This window comes from Tasmannia lanceolata, unplaced genomic scaffold (genome assembly GCF_043159265.1).
Source record: "Tasmannia lanceolata isolate RefF3 unplaced genomic scaffold, GAP_Taslan_0.1 ptg000013l, whole genome shotgun sequence".
NCBI lineage: Eukaryota > Viridiplantae > Streptophyta > Magnoliopsida > Canellales > Winteraceae > Tasmannia > Tasmannia lanceolata.
In genome coordinates this window covers 9044728-9063436 of record NW_027518690.1, presented here as the reverse complement: position 1 = coordinate 9063436, position 18709 = coordinate 9044728, and the positions used below count along the sequence as shown (strand labels likewise).

Here is an 18709-nt window from a genome sequence, read left to right as displayed (position 1 = left end):
CCAAAATTTCAGTAATTTCGGCTGAAATTTAGGAAAGGAATAAAAACAGATTTTTTTTAAAAAAAATTTCGTTGAAATTGACAAAATTTCTGAGATTTCGGCCGAAATTTTCAAAATGTAGGCCGAAATTTGGGATGTTTTGCCAATTTCGGTTTCGGAACGTTTTGGTTTTGGTCTTGACCGAAATCCGAAATTTCGGTCCAAAATTTCAGATTTCGGATGAAATTTTAGACCTTGATAGCAACCAATGGGGGCGCCCTTTCATCCGATATTTGCAAGGGCTCCCTTCAGTCTAGTCCTCTTCACCTAGAACATAGCTGTATACATTATTCAAATAGGAAATGATATATTTGCTCCCTTTTCGTCACGGGCTACCCCCTCACAGTGTAAAAGAGTAGTCATAAATACGCTGGAGGGGTGGCCAAGGGAAGAAAAGGAGGCACTGCTTTTGGTGGCTGTTAGCCACTTTATTGGCCCACATTTAGCCTCTCTTTGTAAGTATTTTCCCACACCCATGATTCATGATCTGGCTCTATGAGCCCATGCCTTTGCTTGAACACTTTTCTTGCTTTTAAAGTTTGTTATAATTCCAAAAATGCTTTCAACAACTGATTTTAAAAAAAAGTGCAAAGCAAAGAGTAGTGTTATTATTGAAAAAATGGAGTGGAAATAGTTTAAATAATCTTCGATTTTGTTAATGATGCAGCGGAATATATAGTTTAAATAATCAAAGAAGGAAGTTATCAATCACATCTGATTTTCCTTTAAATATCGTCTGAGAACGGCCACCTCTAATTCTCCAAAGAATAAATAACATGTAACAACACACAGCACTACATTGAGTTGGTTCCATTTTTAATACACTAGCATTCTTGGCATGTAAAGTAGTGGGCCCAGACACATCAAAATGAGAAGTATAAATGGTAGGCCCCACCTCATGCATGGGTTTGGTGGTACTGTTGGGCCCCACTCGTTAAAACATGGGGTGTAAACTGGTAGACCCCACCATGCCATGTCTTGGTGTTAAATGGTGGGCCCCCGTCAAAACATGAGGTGTAAAATGGTAGGCCCTCATCATGATATGCATGGGTGTAAAATGCTGGCCCTACTCCAACAAAACATGAGGCAGAAAGGTGGGCACCACCCGATGCGTGGATTTGTGTGGTGTTGGTGGGACCCACTCCACAGCCTGGTATAAATAGTGGGCACCCTATGCATGGGAATTTGAATTGGGATGGTGGCCCCTCTAGGCGGTTTAGGGTTTCTTCAAAAAACCACGGTGTATGTCAACTGGCCAATAGTGTTCAGCGTAGCAATTGTCCTTATCTCTTCATGTTATGTTTGCATGCATGCCATTTTCTTTACACATAAATTAACCCTATTTTCTAGCACTAAATATATATGTGCAGAATTTTGAAATTCCGAACTTGGAATTTAGTGTGAAAAAAACTAGGGGTGCAACTCAGGTCGGGTTGAGTCCAAGCCGAACCCAACCCGAGGAACCATTTACTCAACCCGGATCCGGTAGAAGCCGACGAGGTTCAATCCGACGAGGTTCAACCCGACCCAACCTCATGAAGTACGCTTTTTTCCAACCCAACCTGACCCAAGTTCCAGCCTGACCCAACTAGGGTTTTTAATTTTACTAGAAGCTAGAAAATGATAAAAAAAATGTCGGGTTTCACTCGGGTCGGGTTGCCCAAGCCATCAACCTGAGCCTGACCTGAACTCAACACGGGTTAGGAAAACCCAACCCGACTTTTTTTCGGGTTGAACTCGACGTGAGTTGCATCCATTTGAGAGATATCAGTATGGGATCATCCTGGTGATAGAATAGGCAACTAAACTAGAATACATGCAGGGGATGCACCCCTTACACTAGATAGGGTAACTAGGTTAGATTAGGTTTTCTATCGTTAATGCCATTCCATAAATAACTTTAAAAAGGCTTTTTATCATTATTGCCATTCCAGAAATAAAAAAACAAGGTTTTATATCATCATTATTTTTCATGGACTGGTTGTTGCATGAGAGAGCAGCCACCTCATATGAATCAAATGAATAAGACAAAATACCTTGAAAAGTGAGCCTATCTGGCTGCTCTCTCACAACAGCCTGCCCGCGAAATGCCCTCTGCGATAGTCCCTAGCAAATCCCTCTCACATGAATTGATTGAATGAGACAAATTTTGTTCAATCCTCCAAAAGCATGGCTTTCCGTGAAATTGCAGCTGTATAAATACTCATTAGGATTAATTACAATGAATCTAAGATTAGTGATTAATCCATGGCCAAGATGATCTAGATCTCTCATATTCTAACAAATATAGGTATGAGTGGACATGAGATGCACATACCTTGTAATTAAAATCATTATGAGTAATGAGTGGACACAAGATGAAGATTGAAGGAATTCTTTTAATGACTTAGTCATCTATTCCAAATAGCAAATGTAGCATTGCTTTTAATGACTTGGTCATCTATAGAAGTGGGTGGCAACTTTTGTTAAACTAGCAGGCAACTTTTGTTAAACTAGCAAGAGAGTTTTTATATGATGCCAAGATTTAAAAAAAATGGAAATGACTCAGCATAACTATATTTTGATATTTTCACACGCCATCTTGTCTTTTAGTAATTAAAGAGCTGTGAGAAAGTTATTACATTTCCCCAAAAGCTCTCACGAGTCACGAGTCAATAATCAGAAGGAAAAGACAGCTGGGTTTGTGAAATTATCAAAATGTGGTTGTGCTAATAACATTTTCCATGATAAATTCCCTTTTCTTTACATGGGACAGTGTACGTGTCAATCAGGCCCGTTGAATCTTTCCCACGCGAGGTACATCAGCCTTCCTGCAATAATGCATTAGTGCTGGCTTTGGGTATTCCCTTTCGGGTGTCCCTTCTGTTTCTTCTATAATATATGCCATTTCAACAAAAAAAAAATCATTAGTTGGTTTCATTTTAAGGAACTCGAGTATGCAAGGACAGTGAGTGAATCATTCTAGGATATCCAACGAAAATAAGCAAAAAATCATACACAGAGAGAGGGGAACGGGGTAGGACAGGAAACTAGGGTTTCTAGAGTTTAAACTGGTTTTCTTAGGAAAACAGTATTTTAGTCTTTTTTTCTCTCAAAAACTTTAGTTTACTGGTAGTTTCTTATTTCTTAATTTAAAGCTTGGCAAGATGGTTATTTTGACAAAGTTAACTTTGAGAACTTTTCCAAAGTATGAGTATGAAAGTTGTCAAATCGTACGTGAGTTTTTGGCCATGGCATTTCCACTACAAGTACTCTAAGCTAGGTTTGGTTATAGGTCCATTTTGTGGTGATAAAAAGTTGGTGGGCCGAATTATCTGTGTCTCCAAGCCTATAATATCATTCTCCTTATTAATGCTATCTCTTAAAGATAGAGAGATCAGGAGAGAGAGAGAGAGGTAATATGTGTTTATGTTTCCAAAATTCTCCCTCCGTGGAATCCCAATATCTTTGCTTCTTTTTCCTACAAAAAGAGTACCCCTCCTTAAATAATGAAACTGCCTCTCACCTCGTGAACCATAAATACCCATCTCATAGCTTTTTATTACATTTGATTGCTAACGAGCGCCCTAAGGGCACTGTTAAGCACCATTTAATTGCCCTTGGGATCTTGAATTTACACATACTTTGAGGATAAAATCTCAAAACATGTGTAAAAGTCAAAATGTATGTGTAAATTCCAATTCCCAGAGGCATTTAAATGATGCTTAACAAATACCCATCTCATAGCTTTTTGTTACATTTGATGATTTGAAGATGGGACTGTCATTTTTTCTTTCTTTTACAAAACGGTCATTTCATCCAATGCTAAAGAGGAATGAAATCAAGGGGTGGAATCGACACCAGAATGGACTACCGAGTGGAATTAATTAGTGGGGGGGAATTAATGTTGGAATCTGTTCTCCGTCCCAAGAGGAGGTGGTGTTTTGAATTAAAATTATTATTTTTATTTTGTTCTCATTCCATTTAGGCTCTGTTCACTTGTTTTTCCGGGAAAGGAAAGGAAAAGGCTTCTCGGGAATCTGACGTGCATTAGGAAAAGAAATACAGGGAAACTGTGTAAGAAAAGGTTTCCCGCGCCTGTTCATGTGCGCAGGATCTGTGCAGGAAAAGGTTTCCTGAGAAACTGCTTGCCCATCTTTTTTCACTAGTTTTTCCGGGAAAGCAAATCCGACCAAAATAGTGGGATTTGGTTTCCCACACTTGTGAGAAAAGAGACATTTCCACATTATTTTTGGCAATTTCCATGTCATTATTTGACATTTTCCACCTAGGCTTGTTAGTTTCTCAGGAAAGGAAGTGAACACCAGAATTTTGTCTTGTCAAGAAAAAAAGAGGCTATTTTCCAGGGATTTACTTTCCCGAGAACGCAAGTGAACAGACTTTCCCGGAAACACAAGTGATCAGAGCCTTAAGGGAGAATGGGAGTATAATTTTGAGTCCCGAGTCCTGATTCCTGCAACCTGAGAACGCAGCAAAAGGGGGAAAAAGATCAAAGAACAAAAAAGGTAAAAGAACACGGTGATCATGAGGAAGGGTATTATAGGAAAGAGAAAAATGAAGAGACGGTCATTCATCGGAATGGGAGAATCGGGAGGAGGGGTATTTTAGAAAGGGAGATGATATTTTGACCCCTCTTCGTTACGTGCACACCCCCTTATAACTTGATTAGACGTGAAAAGTGGGCAACTTTATCTCAAACCACGTTACATGACGGGTGTGCAAGTACTGCAGGGGGTGAAAATATCATCACCCTTTAGAAAATAGGAGGGAAGAAGCAGGGGGGTGTATTAGAGAATCGATAATGGTATGTCACTGTCAAACAGAAGCAGGGCTGTCTCCTGAAACGGCAGCGAAGACAAGACAGAAGAAGCACATCCCTATGTACATATTTATTAGAAAATTGATTGGGGCCCTTATTCCAAGATCCGAACCTTTCATTTGATTTTCTACAAAAATCATCTTCATATGATAATCTTAATGCTCCGATCTGTTGGGGCCAACAAATGGACGGTTTGGATTTTTGAATCAGGTTTTTTTTTTTTTTTTAATTACACTTTTTAGTGTAAGGTGTGCAGTGGAAGGGGGGAGGCTAATTATATTTTAGGAAAAATTACATTTACACCCCCTCTAGTTTCTTCTGACACATCCACTTCTACGCCTATAGTTTAAAATGTGACAACTACACCCCATGTGGTTTCAATTTGTGTAAGGTAGACCCCCTCAGTTGACGGTTCGTCCACATATTGAAGGGTTAGGATGATCCGATGGAGCTGATTTTTTAGGCACACCCTATCTATGTGAGGGCCCATCAAATGAACGCTTTGGATCATCCAAACAATGTGGGCCACCCTATCTATGTCAAGGCCCATCAAATGAACGCTTTGGATATCCAAAGCGTTCATTTGATGGGCCCTCACATAGATAGGGTGTGTCCAAAAAATAAGCTCCATCGGATCATCCTTACCCTTCAATCTGTGGACGAACTGTCAACTGAGGGGCCTACCTTATACAAATTGAAACTACAGGGGGTGTAGTTGTCAAGTTTTAAACTATAGGGGTAGAAGTGGATGTGTCAGAAACGGGGTGTAAATGTAATTTTCCCTATATTTTACTGATGTTGTAAACTAATCAAGGGCCCACTAACTGTTGATGTTGGAGAAAGGGGGTATGTAGATGTACAAAAGTGTTGCACTAGTGAGAGGGAGCTAGAGAGTTGTACTTTAGGGAGAGACGATAAGTTCTGGTTGTTCAAAAGTAGGTAGGGTTTGATGGGATTCAGAGAAGGGAGAGAAAAGGAAATGGGGAGGATTTGGTAGAATGAAAGCATTTCAAAGAGGAGGGTTCTGGAAAACCTCTGAGCAGAAGATAAGAAGTTGTTTCCCCTCTTCCTCCCACGGTTTGTTTTCTTTCTACTTTCCTTCTGTTTTTTTTCCTGTTTCATCTTAAAAGAAGAGTCGTCGTGGGAAGCAATATAGTTGGAACTTGGAACCACCTTCACCGTACTTGTCTTTCTCCTCTCCTCTGCCTCGAGAAAGAAATTGGGTGTGCCATTACTAAACATGTATGTGTAGACACCCCATTTTTACCAGACCCTTTTCCCCAAAATCGAATAAAGTCCCGAAACTAATCCCAAAATTCTCGAAGAACCGACCCCGAGTGCGAAATAAACCCAAAAAATACTCATTTCAAGATTATTCTCAAAGTCTCATTGAAGCCCAATTAATCTCTAAACTCTCATTAGGTACCTTTGTTTAGTTGCCCCAATCTTTTCTCTTCATTTTTGAAAGAAAATTGAAAAATTACAAAAGTATCCCTGAGTTTTGGTTTTGGCACCTCTATACAAACCTCCCAAATGCAGATGATGCCGACTCGACCTCGCTTTGATACTTTCACTAACTTACCTTGTCTTTTGGTATTTAAACAGCAATCAAATGGTTATTACATTTTCAAGTTAAAATCAGACAAAAGACAAGCTAAGTTTGTGCTCTTACCAAAGCATGGACGTGGTGATATCAATTGCAAATCAATCAAGTAGAAAAGTCAAGGCCAGTTAGTGCAATAATCAAAGCATGGAAAATCAAATATCATTTTGGCGCAAAGGGGGGTGAATCGGCTGGATGAACAATGCCCATCAAGTATAAAAGGTTAAATATATTGCAATATTTTCATCACTTGGCTTCTTTGTCCAGACCACCCTCCCTTTGGAAATTGGCAAAAATCTCCTAAATGGGGGCTGTTTATAGAAAGGAAAAGGGGTCAATACATCATTTTTGTTTACTTGGGTTTGTCTCACCCGAGACACCCCCTTGTAATATGAAAAGAGTATTCATAATCCCACTAGAAGGGGCTGTCCAGATGAGGATGGAGGAAGCAAATATTTTACTTTTTCTATAAAATGGGCGGTACAAAGGAAGAGGGGAGTGGCTTATCAAACTAAGGGTGTGCCAATATCAGTCCCCATGTACAAATGATTAAAGGAGGAGAACTGGAGAAGACATACACAAAGTGGAATTATCAAAACAAGCGGGTGCTGAAATGGGCATTCCCCCCTTTTTCATATAAGCAGAAACGATGAGGGATTTAGGGGGGTCTATTCATCAGCAAGAAAGAAAGGCAGAGAGAGAGAGAGAGAGAGAGATGGGTCTTCTTCAACCTCTCCCATCTTCGGCCGCTCCACCCTCGCCACCACCATCTGCACCTTTGCACCACCACCTCCACGAACACCATTTTTCACTCTTCTCTACTTCTCAAACCCTCATCTAGATCTCTCCACCATCGCCCCTTTGCGGCCACAGCCTCCATTTCTGCCATCTCTTTCACACCCATCGTTTCCTCCACCATTTTTATTGTTCTTCACATCACCATCGCCACCACCACCTCCATTTCCAATGTCTCCATCTCCAGATCTCAATCCACCATTTCAATTCGATTTCACCACCAACATCTTCTCCTCAATCCACCCAACATTTCAATCTCTTTCTCTTTCTCTTTCTGACTTTTGCTGTAGAAATTCATATGGGTTTTAAGGAAGAAGTAGAAGAAAATGAAATGGGTTCCAAGGAGAAAGGGTTGCAGGCTTTAGGGTTCTAGAGGAGGAAGAAGAGGGTTTGAAGGAAAGTAGCTTTGCCTTTAGGGTTCGGTGAAGAAGAGAAAGAGGAGAAGGTTTGGCAGCCATCAACATACCCCCTTTTGCACCACGTCAGCCCCATTTTCTTATTTCCATCAAAACCCCTTTCTATCTCCTTCGATAATTTAGTCCCAACCCCATTGCCGACCCCCCCAGCTACCAATAGCCACCTCCTACCTCTACCACCATCATTTTCTCCGTCACAGACCCCGTGAATCACGAAACCCTCCTCCATATCAATTTCGGAAAAAGGGGAACAATCAACTTGATTTGTATTTCTTTTTTCTTTTAAAAGAGCTTGTAGAGGAGTATAGAAGAGGGGAGAAGGAGCCATCAATTTCGGATTTCATTAACGCTGTTTCGCCCAATATCGACACCGGCAACGGAAAATAAAAAAAGTACCTACGCCAGCTCAGGTAATTTCTCACCCTCTTAAGCACTTTGGTCAGAATTTACAGTAGGGACTGGTTGTCTGGTTGAGTTTTGAAGTTTAATTGTGATCTCTGAAAATTCTTTGGACTTATTTCTCGAAATTCTGTTCCCAGGTATTCTTTTTTTGTCACCTCTATTCTTGGTGTTTCATGATTCAATGCCCCTTGATTTGCAAGCTTGAGCTTATGGTAGTCATCTTCAGATGATGATTTTCTTTATTGTTTAGTTGGAAATCTATCAATTGGCTCATCTCATGGCATTCCTTTTATCTCTCCACTCCTGATGATTAATCTTTATCTTCATGATTCCTAGCTCATGAATTTCAGCATTTTAGTAATTTCCTTCATATGCTAGGGGTCTAAAGAAAGCAAAGAATTATGCAATCATCACAACAGGGTAGCGCTTATAAGGGTCCCTCAGTTGATAATTTCGATACTACCTTGTGTTGGTGAATGTAATTAATCCACTTGCTATTAGTTGGAGAACCCATTTGCCTTGCCTTTGGTTTTTCCCTACCTCTCTAGTTTGTGCTCTTGATCATCAGATTGTAGTGAGCTATGGGACATCAATTTTTAATAATATATTATGGTTCACAGACTTTGGTTTGATTTCTTTTACCCGAACCCATGAATGATAGTAATATTGCGATTACCCATAGATTTGATGATGTTCTTCCTGTTCAACAAATTCAGTGCATGCATTTCTACCTTTATTTCGCCAATGGCTCATCATTGAATGCTTGGAATCCCTTTTACATAGAAATGCTTTGCTCTCATATTGAAATCATGTGTTAGCTTTCTTTGTCAATTTCCATAGGGGTCAGAGGCTCTTTTGTCAATGGCTTCTCATTTGATTTCGAAAATTTACAGAGCATGGGTCAGAGGCCCTGTTCTTCAACTCGGTTTCGATGTCTACTTGCTTCTTAAGCTCTAAAGGCCATGGATTAGGTTCTTTGTTCTTTGGAACTTTTTTTAATGTCTGTGTTTGGTCATTGAATAGCATGAGCTTACTTTGCTAAAATCATCCAAGGGTGTAAACCTAAGTCATTCGCTCTTCAAATAATGTGAGTTTGCTCTGTTGGGTCGTCGGAGTGTGATCTGATCATTTTAGGTTGTTCCTGTTATGTACAAAAATAGATTTCAATCCCAAACCCGGATTTCTCTTGATACCCACCTTCAATCTTATTTGAGAAACAGGTATATAGCCTAATTCAATCCTTCTCGACTGTTCGTGTTTTCATTTTGGAAAGGGATGAGTTCTGTTTAGTATGGGTTGTGGTGCTCAGTTGTAAATTAGGCCTCACTCTATAACCAAGAAGTCAGTCAAGGCGACGAACCCTTTATCAATTCTTCTTGATTATCCTTCATACTTTGCCTCAGTTTTTGAGATCTTCATAGTGTTCATGTGATCTTCTCAGTTTCGCGCTTCTTTGGGATTTTCGAGATCATCTTCGTCTTTCTAGATCTACCCCAGTTCTTTGGGGTTACCCCTTATATGTTCTTTTTAGGATCCCATTCGAGTTTTGGGATTCCATCGATTTCGGAAACATCTCATTCGGATTCAGGCAACGACGGACGGCGATCTCCTGAGCCAGAACCCTTATTCAATCAAAAGGGATAAAAAACATAAAAATCAAATAATAAAAGTCCAAAAAAACAAAAAAAAAAACTTAAAAAACACCAAAATGTTTTTCGAAAAGCTGTTTCGAACTACGTTGGCTTGATCCCTTTCCTCAGGGTACGTAGGCAGCTTGAGACCGTCATCCCAAGTCCAGTCAAACTTTGTAAATAAATCTTTTCAAAAACCCTTTTGATAAATTTTTTCAAACTTTGTAAATAAATATTTTCGGACTTTTTAAATAAAACATTTTCAAACCTTTTAAAGCAAAAAAAAAACTAAAAAATTCAAAAACTAAAAATTGGCAAGGATGGTGATTGCCAAGTCACTCGGAGCCCTCTTTTTATTCAATTTTCGATTTTGATCGTTGTTTTTCAATTTTTATTGGTTTTCCGACGTTTTCTCTGGTTTTGGGACGGGCGACGACGTAGTGTGACCCCTTCACAAGGATTGTCCTCGCTGAGCATGACAATAGGCTATGACGACCGCGAGACTTGTCCGATCTTTAGCGGATCAGGATCGCTGTGCTTGATTCCTTTAGAATCGCTCCCTGAGCCTATCGTATGTCTCATTTTCTTTTCCTTGGCATTTTTGGTCATCACATACCGTCGATTTTTCGATTTCTTCCTTTCCTTGCATCTTTTAGCTTATTGCGTGTTTGTCTTTGGTTTCTTTTGTGTTTACTTTCAGCTTGCTTACTTTTCTAGCATGTGATTAGTTACTATTTTCTTAACATTATCTCCTGCATGCTAGTGTATTTATTCTTCTACTTTCGTTATTTACCGCTTAGCATTATCTTCTGCGTAGTTAGGTGCATGTTAGTGTGCTTACTTCATTATCATGAGTGGTTACTCTTTAGATACATCTCTTGTGCAGTTTCACATTCTTAGCTGTAGCATTTATTCATTCATCTTATCTTGATTATCTGCTTAGATATAGTTCTTTACTGCTTATCTCATCATATCTGTCATTATCTGCTTAGTTGTAACTGTGCATGTGGTTGTTTACTGCTTTCTTAGATATGTTGAGTTAGGATTAGATGTGATGAGTTAGGATTTGTGCGCTTTCTTTACCCATCCCTGAGTCATGCATGCTAAGGTAGACGTTTTCTCAGAGACGCCTGTTCCCATTTCACATGATTTTAGCCCAAAATTCTTCGAAAATAATAAAAATGGCATAAGAGACCGAGTGCGCTCGGGCGAGTTGGATGCCTACCTTCCTAACTTGTAACCAGGCACGGACCTTTGTTATCTTTGGTTATCCATTGCAACAGAGTATCTTATGGGTTCCAGGGCCAACTTGCCTGGATGGCAACTCTTTCATAGTTTTGAGTACGTCTTGATTTCGAGGCTTGTGTCTCCGAATCAAGATATATCTCTCATGTTGTGAGGGCACTATTTTCGAGAGTTTCTTGGTAGGGCTCTCGTTCACATGTGGAGATCCAAAGGATGTAGGGGGGTCCGTCCCTCGTCATTCTCGGATCGGGGTACACAATATGCAAATTATATGCACTCCATGTGTTTGACGAGATGCCCTGCTTATATCGCCATGTGTTTGACGAAATGCCACAACGAGTCACACCCGCTTATACCGCCATGATTTTACCACCATCAACACCCCTCTCCCCTCTCTCCCTCATTCTCTGTCTCTCTCTCTAGTGTAACATGAAAACCTAACCCTAAAGCCTCTAATCTCTCTTCTTCTTGTTCTTATTATGTGCAAAACTTCTGATGAATGTTTAAGGGCTGCCAAGAATTTTCTACTTTTGAAGAATGGAGATTAATTTATGCTCGTGAGAAGATCATTTTCTAGTCATTTTCGTCACAAAATGGCGGAGGATCGCGGATTATACTATCTAGCTGAAGCATTTGAGTTGGAATGAGAAATCTGATGTTTCTCTAGTGGTTGCAGAGGAATGGCGGGAGATTTTGAAGATTTCAATGGATTTTAGCTAGAGTTTATGAAAACATTGATTACAAGCATAATATGACTTAGCCATATTTTAAGTTATTATGTACTTAAAATATGACTAAGAAAGCTAGCTAATATGAATAGCAAATCTTGCACTTGTGTAATGACTTGCTATGGGTAGTTCAAACACATAAAATAGTTACATGGGAAGATTATAAACCTTTAATTTCTGGAGGCTTTCATGGTGAATGTTAATTGTTTCATTCTATTTGAGAGGCAAACGAATTGGAGGGTTAGAATCTTGTGATGATGGCAAAACTTTGGCAAGACGTAGAAGATAACTGATTTTTATATTTAAACAAGTAGCTGATATTTCTAGGTTGAGGACCTACCTGTAGGTCTGCTAGCATCCATAACATAACAACTTTACACATCTCATTCTTCCACTTCAATGAAAAAATGTATATTTTTTCATTGAAGGTAAGAAAATTTAAAAAATAACCTTTTATGTGTGTAAAGTTAAGTAATATTGTGTTCCATTGCAGATTGAAGGTTTTTTAAAAAAAAAAAACACCACCTAGGAGTAGGTCACCAGAAACATATATGAAATCCACAAAGTAGTAGAGAACATCATCGCAATCTATTTTACCCTTCTTCAATTGTTGCATTCGATTAAACTAAAACTGAAATGATTACATTCACTTTAAATTACAATTACATTACTTGTAAAGTTGATATCTTTTCTTATTTTTACGTAGAATGAAAATAATACTATATATTTAAACTAACTGACGGCACGTAGAGCACGATTCATGTACTACCATTCACTTGTAAATGCAACCACCGTGAAAAATGTGGTTGCATGGGAGGTTTTTAAACAAATGGAACATTCGTCGTCTTGCATGGTTTCTGGTGAATACTGAATCGTCGGCAGTTTTTTCATAGCACCCATGAGTCGACTCCGATCCCGATACTCAGCGATAACGCAGTATAAAAGGAACGCCGCCAAAACCGTAAGCATCAGGGCCACAACCACTGCTAGGGTAATAATTACCTATTTTGGGACGGGGGCCTCAGTCGCTTGAACATCCAAAATCCTGGCCAAAAAAAGAATATTTAGTGTCATCCAAATATCATAAGACGAAAAGATGAAGGAAAAGATATTCAACTTAGGCGCAAGTACGAGAGCTGGTGGTGATAGAAAAGGCATACATGATGGAACTATAGCCTAGAGAAAAGTAAAGCACTTTTTCCTACTCTTCTTGACAATTCAAATAGAAGAAACAGATGTAATCAGAAAAACTAAAAAAAAAAAAACACGCCCCTATTCAAGAATTCAAATAATCATTTTCATAAATTCCAGCTAAAATCTATTGAAATCTTCAAAATCTCGTACTTGCCAAAAACAACCTATAGTTCCATTTGGATGACACTAAATTTTTTTTTTGGCCCAGGATTTTGAAAGATCAAGCGACTGAGGCCCCCCTCCCAAAATGGGTGATTATTACCCTAGTAGTGGTTGTGGCCGTGATATTTACGGTTTTGGGAGGGTTCCTTTTATACTACGTTATCGCTGAGTATCGGGATCGGCGTCGACTCGTGGGTGCCATGAAAGAACTAATGACAATTTAGTATTCACTAGAAATCATGCAAGACGACGAGTATTCCATTTGTTTGGAGAAATTTGAAGAAAGTAATACCAACCTTAAAAAGTTCCCATGCAACCACATTTTTCACCGTGGTTGCATCTACAAGTGGATGATATTATATGGATCGTGCCTTACATGCCGTCAGTTAGTTTAATTATATAGTATTATATTCATCCTATGTAATAATAAGAAAAGATATCAACTTTACAAGTAATGTAATTGTAATTTAAAGTGAATGTAATCATATCATTTTTAGTCTAATTGAATGCAATAATTGAAGAAGGGTAAAATAGATTGCGATGATGTTCTCTGCTATGTGTGTTTCATATATGTTTCTGGTGACCTACTCATAGGTGATGTTAAAAAAAAAAATCTTCAATCTGCAATGGAACACAATATTACTTAGCTTTACACTCACAACATAAAAGGTTATTTTTTTAATTTCCTTACCTTCAATGAAGAAACATACAATTTTTCTCGGAAATGGAAGAATGAGACGTGTAGAGTTGTTATGTTATGAATGCTAGCAGAAGTAGGTCCTCAACCTAGAAGTATATGTTATTTGTTTAAATATAAAAACCAGTTATCTTCTAGGTCTTGCCAAAGTTTCGCCACCATCACATAATTCTAACCCTCCAATTCGTTTGCCTATCAAATAGAAGGAAACAATTAACATTCATCATGAAAGCCTCCAGAAATTAAAAGCTTATAATCTTCACATGTAACTATTTTATGTGTTTGAACTATTCATAGCAAGCCATTACACAAGTGCAAGATTTGCTATTCATATTAGCTAAACTTTCTTAGTCATATTTTAAGTACATAATAACTTAAAAATATGACTAAGTCATATTAGTTTCTTACTATGCTTGTAATCCTATATATATAAGTAAAACGGAATCCTCTAAACCGTGGTGCTGCCACGTGTCAGCCCCTCTCTATTCCGTATATTACAAAGGTTTCTAAAATCCCAATTAACGCGCAATTAGCGGGTCTTGGGCAACGCGTCTCATTCTCGCCTAAATCGCAATTAACGCTCCCTACAAAATAGTAATTGATAAAATAAATGTTATATGTAGGATAGGATTACATGACTCAAAACGTAGTAAAGCGGAATCCTCTAAGCCGTGGTGCTGCCACGTGTCAGCCCCTCTCTATTCCGTATATTACAAAGGTTTCTAAAATCGCAATTAAGGCGCAATTAGGGGGTCTTGGGCAACGCATCTCATTCTCGCCTAAATCGCAATTAACGCTCCCTACAAAATAGTAATTGATAAAATAAATGTTATATATAGGATAGGATTACGTGACTCAAAACGTCATTACTTTTATTTCCAAATAAATGTCCATTAGTTTAATATAAAATGATACTTAATAAAGGGATTTCCAAATAAGATGCATCATGTGCACTATTGAACATGTGATATATGCCTTATATATATATCATATAATATATACATACCGTTTGGAATTCCAGAAGTTGCTTAAGAAAAAAAAACCATTCCATATTCCACCGAACGAGGGCTTTATTTTTCCTCCATTAAATAATCCAATTACTGTCAGATTGGGGCTTCAAAAACAGTACGTTTCCTATTCCAAAAGAGGTTTCTTATTCACTGTAACGTTTCCATTTCCAAACAAGTTATTCCTTCACATCTCTTTTTCTTATTCCCATTTTTACAGCCCCAATTAACAAACTCACGAAGGCCGGGCAACAGAGGCGACTTCTTTTTTCAATTTCTTTTCTGGCCCACATGAAATACCACGAAAACTGAGGTATCTATCTTATTTTTCTTCCCTGTAAGCAACACAGGCCACGCCCAGTCTCTTCTTCCTCCCTCACTGTAATGTTTTCTGGGCTATCTGTGTTTGTTTTCTTATATTTCGTTCTTTTTCACTTTGCTTTTTTGGATTTGAATATTTTGATGTGAGATTTTTTTCCATATCACTCTATAAGATTTTTTATATTTCTTTCATACTAATATGTTCTCATTAAAACGCCCCTTCTATTCTCTAAGATTTCTCTGTGGTTATATTATACTATCGGTGGGTTCGGAAAGAACAATCAACTAATCATTGCTCTGATTGCAGCAAAATCTTTCACCAAGGGTATGAGTTTTAATGATTTCACACAAGTGAAATTCCCTCTCTTGCCTTTTGAATGCTTTGGTTCGGCTCAAATATCTGTCATTTCTGCTATTGTTGGCGCAGGGGATGGTTCTACGCTCTGTCTCCTTAATTGAGGATATATATATATATATATATATATATATATATATGGCTGAGGAGTGCAACTTACAACATCTATCTTATCAGGTAATTTTGGAAACTCAGGTCTTTAAATGTTGTTTAGATTATTAAGCTAAGCAATGTATCTGATCTTATTGGTTTTTTTTTTTAAACAATTCAATGAAATCATAATTAAGGCCATGTTCATTTTGGATATTCAGAATTGATTTTGTGTCTAAAACTGATTTACTGGATACAAATGTGGCCCTCTGTCCCGCCTGTGTAACCGTATTATAATACTAATTGCCTCTGCTTTTTAGTGCTCTGTCATTTTATTTTTTGTGAATAAAGAGTTCTAATACCATTCTATATGAACTGGAATCTGATTTCCCTATGGTGGTGCATGTAGGATGTTGCCAAATTAGAATTTTTGGCCTTTTATGGAGATGATAATTGTATTGATCAACACAGATGTGGTTGGCAATAGATGACATGCCTTATGAGGTAAAAAGGACAGACTCCTATATGTTTATTTTATTTTTTCTCTTCTGAATTTCTCTGTGTTTAGAGGTGGGTCTTTGTATCCTCCTTCCTTCTACTTTGTTCTACTTATTCATCTGGACAAATGATTTTTTGATATGCAGTAATCCTATATATTTAATGGAATTTCATTGGGATTAGAAGAGTCATTTGCTTTTTCCCCAGGACAAACAGTAGGTTCACTTCCAAAAAATAAAAAAAATACAAAAGACAGCAGGTTCACTTCCAAAATAAGTGGAAGCAAAGTGATCAGTAGCAGTAATCTTGGGTATTTCATATCTTCTTTTTCCTCATTCCTTTTTCTTTTGAAAATTCAAGGAGTTGGTGAAGCATTAAGGTCTCTTTGGAAACCATTGATTATATCATTTCAAAAGCATTAAGGTCTCTTTGAAAAAAAAATGCATTTAAAAATATTTTTAGCATTGTGGAATAACAAAGAAAACACGAAACAGGAATATCACATCTTCTACTTCCAAGACAACCTGGGGTCCCCAAGTTCCTTTTAGGTCTGCTATTAATAGCTTATAAATCTGTGATAAATCAGAGAATGGAAAAACAAATGATTTTAGGGAAGTAGAATAGCTATAGAAATAGCAAAACTGACTGATCTTATTTCCTTTTTCTCTTCAATTTGATATTTCTGGATTTCCTTTAAATCTATGTTTTGACTTTTTTATTTAAATATTAGTTACTCATTCCATATTGATTATTAGTTTTTTTTCATCCACTTCATTTGGTTCTTTGTTTTTCGTGCAACTAGTCAATGTTTAAGTTAAGATCAAAATTTTAAATGCTAAAACTACATGAATATTATCCTCTTCCTAACAGACACTTATTGGGACCCACTTCTACCTCGTGGATGTGATAAAATTTCTTGATCTGAACATCACTCGTAAAATTAACCAAATGTTTGTCTAAAATACCTAGATCAGATGATCATAGCCCTTGGATCCATCAACCCTGGTGGGGACTTGAGGCCTCTTTCAGCCATATGTAGCACCAGACTAGTAGCCTAGTAGGTTGTTGATGTTGTTGCTACAGATTGATGTGGTCCATGGTGGTTTATACACATCTAATTAGTTGCTAAATTTGCTTACATTGGAAATTCAAGATACTGATCACCTAATGAACGGTCTGGATCACACGCACATATGCACTGAAGGGGATCCAAGGCTAGGCCTATGAAATGGACGGTTCAGATAAGTCGAGCGTGGGACCCAATATACATATATAGTGGATGCACCAGATTTTACGGGAATGTGATCATTGCAAGTTTGTAGATGCCATATGTAAAATTTCTCACCGAATTTCTGGGAGTTCAAATGAAATATTGTTTAAGACTCGTTCAATCCTTCAAGTTTTCTCAAGATTGTTGATAAACTAGCAATCAAGACAATTAAGGTATGGTTTTGGAAAAGATGTAGCATTGTTGAAGGGTGATATCATGCCTCAAAATGCATCCCCCGATTACCAAAGTAGTAATTCCTATGTTTGTGTTCGAGACCTCAATATATGGGAGCCAAAATTTTGAGTTCGCGTTGGACGATATTCTTCAAAGCCACTGACTGACTCTTGTGTTATTTAAATTTAAATTTGTTATTAGGATGCTACTGATTTAAAGTTGTTACCTACAGTTAATAGAGGGGTGAAGATTTTTGCGATGATGTTCTCTGCCCCGGTTTCGTGCAAGTCGCTCGGGACTTGCCCCTAGGCGGTGTTTTTGGATACCCTTCATTCTACAATGGAACCCAATATTACTTCACACTCACTGTATACATGGTAAATTCATTCCTAAACCATCGATAGAAAAGCATGCATTTTTATTTTTCAAGTAAAAGAAGAATAAGACATGTAACTGTTGGAGATTTTATCTTTCTATTAATATTAACTATTATATAATCAAATAAAATAAATAAAACTAATAGAGTAAGGGGAATGGTATCCACACTGTCATGTTTTAATATTTGCACAGAAGCTTCTTGTCTTTTAGTATTTAAAAAGCAGTCAGGAGGTTGTTACTGTTACCAAAAAGCTCTCTAGATACTAAAAGGGCTCCTCACGAACTCTTATCGCCCATATCGCAAACAACAATAAAACTAAATAAAAAAGATGTAACGATGCTGAGGGAAAAAAAAAATCTATGCAGGTGTTTTTACAAATAGAAGAACGGTGGTGAGAGATAGGAGGAAGAAAACATTGAAGAGTCTCTATCCAGGGAGAGAGATGAGAGAGATAAAGGAATCCCTAAAATCTCTCCCGCTACCCTCAACGTTTCACATCCCTCTATTCTCTCTAAAGATTTTTCCCCATTCATAGCAAATAACATTTTCACTAAAATTTAAATCAACTACAACAGTAACATGTTCTTACATTATGGGTGCTATATTTTTGTTTGAAAACATATGGGTGAGATGGAGTAGAACTAGATTTCACTTGTTCATCCGGGTGTATGAGTAGGAGTTACTATATGGGTGAGATAGCAGCATATTAGGATTTTGAAACATTGTAAAGCGTAAATAAGTTGTAACTTTGGTTCTTATCACTTTACTTACTCTTTTATTTTAATTCTTTTCCTTTTAATTTTCCATTTTATACTAGGATAATGTGAGTAGAGATTGGTGGCTATTATTTGGAAGCAATAATAAGATGGTGGGGTATTGGCCAA

At 37.8% G+C, this 18709-nt stretch overlaps 1 long non-coding RNA gene across 5 annotated transcripts; it reads left to right on the top strand.

Moving 5' to 3' along the window:
- The first annotated feature begins 7062 nt into the window (after positions 1-7062).
- On the top strand, positions 7063-17587 carry LOC143889723 (uncharacterized). Of its 5 annotated transcripts, none has more exons than XR_013254913.1 (5): positions 7065-8082; positions 14959-15051; positions 15294-15384; positions 15487-15591; positions 15914-17587. It is a non-coding gene; the product is annotated as an uncharacterized LOC143889723 (long non-coding RNA). The 5 variants fall into 5 exon arrangements; XR_013254916.1 differs by having other exon boundaries at positions 7076-8082; positions 15367-15384; XR_013254914.1 differs by having other exon boundaries at positions 7063-8082; positions 15367-15591.
- Positions 17588-18709: the final 1122 nt, after the last annotated feature.